The 8489-nt window shown below is 37.8% G+C and overlaps 1 long non-coding RNA gene across 1 annotated transcript; it reads left to right on the forward strand.

Moving 5' to 3' along the window:
• The first annotated feature begins 4701 nt into the window (after positions 1-4701).
• LOC134202580 (uncharacterized) lies at positions 4702-5329 on the forward strand. The gene is made up of 3 exons (XR_009977269.1): positions 4702-4950; positions 5010-5054; positions 5123-5329. It is a non-coding gene; the product is annotated as an uncharacterized LOC134202580 (long non-coding RNA).
• Positions 5330-8489: the final 3160 nt, after the last annotated feature.

Raw genomic sequence — 8489 nt, forward strand, 5'->3', positions numbered from 1 at the left:
ATGATTGGAGCATGAATGTATGTAAACAATCGTCAAGTCATGTAGAGTCTAGCGCATTTGTGCGCCCTCACGCAGCGTGGAAAGAGAAATTCGAAGAGCGGGAAATGTTTGACAGCCAAGTAACTGCAAAATAATTTTGTTTATGGGAGTGATTTCAAAATATCCCTTTGCTCGCTTGAGCGCAGAAAAGCGGCTCTATCCGCAGCACCCAGGTCTCAACTACGTCGCTCAACTGAAACGTCGCTGGTCGCTGGTGACCCTTTCCAGTAAGTGCTCCACAATGAGGAAAATGGACGTATGATTTTCAATCAAACGCCTTATGAAAATTTGCCACAAGGAATCGGTATGAATTTCAATATGTTGCCTTATGAATGATGATTTTCATTTGAAAAAAGTGAAGTGCGGCAGACTGGGTTCGAACCATGGACGTCGGGGTCGGGAGGCCGGTATGTAGACCACACGCCCATCGACGCTTGATTATTCGGGAAGGTAACTGCGTATAAGAAGCACTGTTGGTGGAATAATCAATCGAAGATTCATAAGGCGCCAGTTATGAATTTCGATAGTCCAGTTCGCTGAGTGCAGGGACGCAGGCAAATTTAATGCGTCGCCGCAGCACCAAACTGGAAAGCGCTCGCTGGTTGAGCGACGCGACGGTTCAGCGACGTTCCAGCGATGACTCGCATAGACAATACACGGTTAGATGGCTTTACCCATTAATGGGTACTATGTTATTGTTGATATTATTCCCACCGTGAAAAATTCACCCATTTTCTTGAAAAAGTGCCACTACCCATTTTAATGAGTAGTGGCGCTTTTTAAAGAAAATGGGTGAATTTTTCACGGTGGGAATAATATCAACAATAACATAGTACCCATTAATGGGTAAAGTCATCTAACAGTGTAACGCAAGGGGGGTTTGGGGGTTGTTCAATTTTGACGTAGAACTACGTCTGTCTTTTCTATATATTGGGGTACACCTTACGATTGCAAAAAATCGAAAAACGTCACGAAAATATGATAGACTTTGACTGTTAATATCTCAGCCGTTTCTCGGTGGATTTTCAATTTTCTTGGATCATTTGATTAAGAAAGATGAACGCTTCATACCCAATGTACACTGAAGTCGCTTTTCACGCGGTTATTGTTACTGGAATCGCTTTTTATACGATTTTTTTCACTCGAATCTTGGGATTTCCGTGGTTCATTCAGACATATTTTGGGATTTTCGCGGTTTTTCACGTTGTTTTAATTTACGCGGTCCATATCCTCTACGTAAAAACCGACTTCAGTGTGATACAATATTTATGTATGATAATATTTACCATTGAAAACTTGCTAACAGTTTAGCATTCGGTTTCGTTGCATCAGTGAATCTCGTACGTGCATCGCATTTCGCAGGATTTTTCTCCCATAGCACTACATTCCAACTGAAACTTGGTCTGCTTTTCAACTTAGTTATCTATTAGCATTTCTTTAGTTATAAATTGAAAGCTTTGCATGAGTATGTGACAAAGCCAATGGAAAAACTATGCCCATAGTGTCGAGAATGTTTCCCACTCGAAAACATCCTAGATCAAATCAAGAATCTATCTCGCAATATCTGGATTCTGCGCCTTTGTTCGCAAGGCTTACAAGGCATATAGTTTTCGGCTGATAAGATTATATCAATAAATCCAAAAATACACAATTCAGCTCCTAATAAATTAGCCGAAAGCTAAGTAAAAGTTCACTTAGTCATCGTACAACGTTCTGTGAAATTGTTCTGTAGCATGGCCAGTCTACTGGAGGGGCTTTATCAGTCAGGGTTGTGGTGAATCATTCTCAAACGATAATTATTGGAATTTTAATTTGATAACTTCTCAGGTGTGAAAAGTAGGCGAGTTGTCATCGGCGATAATTTTTCAAATTTTGGAATCGATTGGTAATAAACACGAAATTATCATTTTATTGTAAACCTAAACCTAACTAATACCAATTTAATGTCAACAATGAAGTTCAATCGGATGTTTGGCATTGGTTATAAGTGTTATAGGAAAATAAGTTTAAAAGTACCATTTACCAATATTTCGAATCAAGATATGTACAATTATCGAACAATTCTTAAGCCCCAAACGCAATACAACGGAACGGCGACGGGAACGGCAAATCTGTAGAAAATATATGGGCTAACTGTCAAATTTTCCGTTTCCGTCGCCGTTCCGTTGTATTGCGTTTGGGGCTTTACTCTCTAGCGAGTTTTTATCAATTGATAATTTTGATATGTGAACGCTTGAGAGTGTGGTTCATCCTCGATTATTTGAAAATTCAATTTTTTTGTTTGTTTTTATCACCTTTTTCAAATGATGGTCTAAAAATTATATACAGTCGGGATTCGCTGGTTGGGATCTTAATACTTGGGTCACTTTTTAGTTGGGCCTCCGCTGGTTGGGCAATGGCCCAACTGAAAAGCAACCGTACGTCAAAATTCAATGTAAACACGGAAAACGGAATTGGGCGTCACTGGACATAATTTGTGATGTTCAAGTCGAAATACACGTGTTCAAATGGCTGTCAGTTGACCCAACTAAAAAACCGAATTCGTTAGTTGGGCTGAGGTCGTGGCCCAACCAGCGAATCGCGACTGTACATAACCAGGGGTGGCATTGCGCATCTCGATTCGAACGTAATTCTATCGAGTCGAACATGTTTGGCATTACGGGGTTCGATTCGATCTCGAAAACGACTCATCGTTCGAGTATGCTCGAGGAGGTACAAGAATAACGAGATGTTTTGGCAATATTGAAACTCGATAGCACACTGAAAAACGACTCAAGTCGAATGAAAAACACTCGTCACCTTTATAGCTTTCGAATGCTGTTCGAGAGTTATTTCTTGCTGAAAGTTTTTAATTGTATTTGTTGTTATTTCTCTACGAGAAGAGATAAATGTTTGTCTCTTGAGGAAAATAATGTCATTAGTATACCTACTTTTATAGTTTCCAGACCGAGTTCCAGACAATATGCAATCTTTAATTATGCCGGAATTTGCGTAAAAACGACTTCAACTAAAATCGTTTTTTTTTTAAGTTTTCACGTATTTTTGACGATTTCGATAAATTGCGTGAAAAATCTATGAAGAAAATCTGCGTAAAAACGTGTATATTCCAAAATATACACTACAAAAATTCCACACATTTTTATTGGCAAAAATCATTAATTCATGATTCTAATTAGTGCACACATAACCACTCTCCACGCGAAGTACAAATATAATCTATAATCAAATAAAATGTATGTGTGGTCTCTAATATGCAGTTATTGAATTTATGTGTGGGTACAAATTGCATATACAGTGAACGTTCGCTAATTGGGGTTTTTCTAGTTGGGGCGCTTTTTAGTTGGGGGTTCGCTAATTGGGGCGAAACCCAATTAAAAAGCAGCTAAACGTCAGAATGTGATGTCAAAAACGCGTTGACGTTTTGTTTCCGTGTTTGGCGGGATCGATATTTTCTGGCGCGTAAAATTTTCCTTTGTTCAATGCAAAAAGTAAACAACATTGACGCTTGTCAAAGCGCCCCAATTAGCGAACGGCATTCGCTAGTTAGGGTGAGGTCGTGCCCCAATTAGCGAACGATTACTGTATTTGGGTCGCCAAATTGCAAAAAAATATGTGTGCGACAAATATATTCAATATAAAGAATTTTTTCGGTGTACGTAAAAATAGATGAGTTAAATAGAAAAAACGCGCATGTCATCTCAAGCGCATTTAACTAAAATACATGGAAATTATCGAATCCTTCTTTAGCTTTAAATTATTTAGCTCAAAAGTGGATCTGTGGCATACAGTCGAATAAACATAAAACTTATAATTTGTGTCATTACAGTATCTCAATTTACAAAACAAGTCGTATCGGCATAATGTATTAATCGGTTGCAACTGCTCAATAAATAATATTGCTTTTTAAAGTCATTGAGCACAAATTAACTGCCAATTCATGCCCTGAAGGATGCACGTAAAAAAAAGTAATTATTTTATTCATTTTATTGTATTTATGGCCTTTATTATGTATAGCAACATACATTTCATTCCACTGCATATAATCTTCGTAACTTATTTGCGTTCAATGTATTAAGCGTGTCCATGTATTATATTTCGCTTTGCTATAGAAAGTATCGCTTTTTGCATTGAAACTTTTCGTTTCGTCACTGAAACCATTGACACTTCTAGATTGCTTTGAGAATAGGTCCTATGTGCAAAAGAGAGTCTCTCGATTCTCTTTCGATTATTACGAAACTATACAAAGGTTTACTCCAAATTTCTTGGCAGATATCCAAAGACAATAGCTTTGTCTATCATGCTGAAGTGGACATGTAGGAAAACATGCAAAACTAGCCGATATATTAGCGAAAGAGAGCGTGATCAAAGAGAATCTCTCGTTTGCACATACGACCTATTCTCAAAGCAATCTAGACTTGTCTTCAGCGACTGCTTCCGCGATAGAGCATTTGCACATTTTATTCACTCATACATCTATATTGCTGTCAAAATGTGCATTTGACAATTTAATTTTCAGCTAAAAGCTCTATTTTTTGACACCGGTGCACTCACACAACCAATCGACATCAGTTGTCAAAAAAACCAACTTGACCACTATCTCCTTGTCGCCGAGTCTGGCGCTGAGTGCTCGGCGCGGAAACCCAAAGGTGGGAATAAAATTTTGGGGATTATGCGCAATATAAGTTTTGCCTAATGGTAAAAATGTATAAGGCTAAACTTATACTTTCGATTAGGATCGGGATTGAGAAAAAAAGCAGCATGGCGCTGGAGCAGCTCGGAGATCCGGTATTTTTTTCAATAGATTGCAGTGGTTCAACGAAGTCAACGTTTTTTATTTCGGTCTGCAGTGAATGGTTACTCACCACGGAACGGATCGAAAATCTTGGCTCGATCTGCCTGCCTACAGTTAAGGTAACATAAAAATTTATATTCGTTTTTCAATTATGTATGAATATTTTGATAACTTATAGCGAAAAATGGCGATGCACAGCATAAACTGCTCGAGAGAAAAACAGGTACGTAACATAATTATTATGGAAAAGATTGAATTTATGTCTATGAAAATAATATATTCATGTTCCAGTGATTTGAAGATCCCGAGCTGCAGCTGCAGATCATGATCCGGTCATAGTTAGCACCCACGAAAAAAAGATGTATTGCCCAAAGAAAAACCCGCTAGCATAATGATATGCGTCTACCTGAATTAAAACCTGCATCTTGTTTTATGGATGATTTAAGATGAAGTGTGTAGTGAAATTTAAATAAAGGAAATATGTTTATTATACAAATCCAGCATTTTACGAGCGCTAATGGCCGCCACAATCCAACTCAGTTTTTGGTAGGGTGGAAACAGTTTGAAGTTTGGCTTGTGTCGTATGACACAAAAACGATAAGTTTTCATCATCATAATGATGAATTCATGATGATGATGATCGCTGCGGTGTCATACGACACAAGCCAAACGTCAAATCGAATGCATCCTACCAAAATGTGAGTTAAATTGTGGCGGCCATTACCGCACGTAAAATGCTGGATAGCAAAGCCTAAAAATTAGAGTGACGTGGAAATGAAAGAAAACGGGATAATTATCTGTCATAAAATTAATTTGAGAACCAAATAATGTTGTTATTGTTTTCCAAATGACGATCATAAATTTAACTTATACAGGTTATTTATCGACGCTAATCAGCCATATGCACATTTGACATGAAATGTATAAGTTTCATGTTATGATCTCGGTTATGATTATCTTATGCAGTGTCGTATAGTATCTATTCCAATTGGGTATATGTTTCATTACGAAATCGCAATGGCAAAAATGTATGTGTTTTGCCGAATACATTCGTTATGAAGATTTTTTTTCGTGTGCCTTACCAACAGGCAACATCCCAAGCAACCAGAAGTTCGGATAAGAAGGGCTATTTTGGCTTAATCAGCTCCCATTTTAAGTAATTATTTGTATGGTGGGAGCGTAAAAGTGAACTTTAAAGTTTCGTTAAGAATGCTTGGAACTTGATGTGAACCATAGTGAACCAATTAGTTCGGTTAAGAGTAAATTTAAGTAAAATCTGAACTTCTGGTTGCTTGGGATGCTACACGCAGATGAAATTACTCTTTTTCTCTCTGTTTACTCACATTCGCCATGCGCTGAAGGTTGTCTCTCCAGCGGGCGGCATACTAAACACGGAGACAGATATCTCTTATTCTCTCTGTTTACATTTAGTTTGACAGAACATACTCGATTGACCTATCACTCACGTAAATAACCTTCAGATGTTTATAAGTTTCCCTTATGAAAATTAGCCACAAGGAATCACTTTGAAAAACATAAGGTAGCCTTATGAACCAGAATGAACTTTGGATGAACCAGGTTCATAATCAACATATATGTTTATCTTATGTTTACCTTACTAATTCCATAAAGCAACCTTATGAAATTCCATAAGTTAATTTTATGAAATTCTTACGATATCAATATATTTTTATACATGATTCATCGGATTAAAAATATATGTTTTTTTTTAGTAAATAATTATAGTTTTAATATACTTTAGACATTTTTATTACAGATAAATAATTAAATAATTGAAACCATTGTCTATTTTTTTTATAATATTACACGAAAATGTTTCCCACTAGGACGTCGGTATTGGTACATCGGCACACTGGTACACTAGCATCTGAAATATAAACAAATCTTGAATCATCCATCTAGCGGTAATAATGCGTTTCTCGATTGCATAAAAGTCAAGAAGAGTACTGATAGTAGCGAGGATAGTAGGGTAGATCCGAGGGTAGATCCTATTATAATGCTATAGCAGCATTCATTTATACACATTGTAAGGACCCCCGTCGATACCGAATAGGTGCATCTTATTGTGTGTAAATAGGTTGCGGTCAATTGCCCAAAATTAGTGACCTCGTGAGTAACTTTTCCTTACCCAGACAGACAGACCCCGCATAATGAAAAACGACATACCATACAGTCAAAATTACATATGCGTTATAAGATATATTGTCTCTATTCACTTCATTGTTAGCATATAATCGCATTGTTGTAAAACGTACGACACTGGCCAAATTGCAGATTTGTTGTACCCCATGCACCTTGTACTTATATTACATAAATTATTCAAACCATGCAAGCCCCGTAAAGCTAAAACGAATAGATAGTACTACTACTAATATCTTTATTAATGAGGTTTTCGGCCCTGGACCGGTTCGCCTCGTAAGGAATAGATAGTACGTTAGTGGACTTTATCACAAGACGAGTTGGTACACCAATGTTTTGGCATAAAGACCGTTTGGAATAAAATAAATAAAAATAATCATAATGAAATTAGGATCATTTGGCCATACATTCAAGTACTGAAAACGGTTGCATGATTCTATAACTATTTCTATACTGTCTTTGCACGCTTGTCGCAGCCATAAGGTGCCCGCCAGAGTAAACGCGGCGTGCGATGCGAAGCGACGCGACTCACGGTAAAGAACAACAATAATTATCAATGAACTGTCGCGTCTACTCTGGCTTCACCCTAAAGAGCCCCGCGCATAGGATACGTTTGCGTTGCGTTTGACAATTTTCCCATGGGAAATGTGTCAAACACAACGCAATTCTATCCTATGTGCGGGGCTCATAAGCCTAGGATACTAGCCTTTTGAAATGAAGCTTGTTATATGATTTCAAAATTACTCTCAAGACTGATTACCTGTTGAACGAACATTTGACTGGTCAGAACCACTAGTGCGCTACTTTTGAGCACGATAAGTGTCTCCGGAATGGGACCAAGTATTTTGATTACCACCAAGCTTGAAAATCAAACTCGAGCAATTGTTGATACTTGGATTGAAGCTCCAAATAAACAAGCACCAGCTGATCGAATCGGTTGAGATTGGCTTGCTGCTTTTGGCAAACAAGTTTGAATCCTTTGCCAAAACAATGTACGTCCAGGTTCCTCGATTTGAGTACCCTAAAGAAATATAACGAATTATTATTTTCAATTTGTTTACTAAATAGCATACGAACCTTTCATCGTTTTCCAGGTCCAAACTCAGAGACCAAATTGGCAGATGTATCTTGATTACCAGGTCAATCTATACGTGCAGCATGGGTCTAGGAAGCTGGCCATCTCTCTCCATCCTCCACTACCGGTGTACCAAGTACCTACTATGAATATGATGGGAATTTGTTATTTGCATTATATGTAGTTAGATAACATTAGGTAATAACTGCGAGAATACTCACTTACTCATTGTAAACCACATAAACCACTTGATCTAGTAGTGGAAAGTGTGGATTTGGCTGTTGTTATAGTTGTACAAGAGAAACCAGATCGTGTTCCAAATCTTTGTCGGTTGGCAACTTCCACTGATTCGGGCGAGATTGTTCACTGGTATAACGGATATAACCGGTACCGTCGCCGCTAGGGCCATGGCGTTACGAACCT

Source organism: Armigeres subalbatus, unplaced genomic scaffold (assembly GCF_024139115.2).
Source record: "Armigeres subalbatus isolate Guangzhou_Male unplaced genomic scaffold, GZ_Asu_2 Contig1291, whole genome shotgun sequence".
In the NCBI taxonomy this organism is placed as follows: Eukaryota; Metazoa; Arthropoda; class Insecta; order Diptera; family Culicidae; genus Armigeres; species Armigeres subalbatus.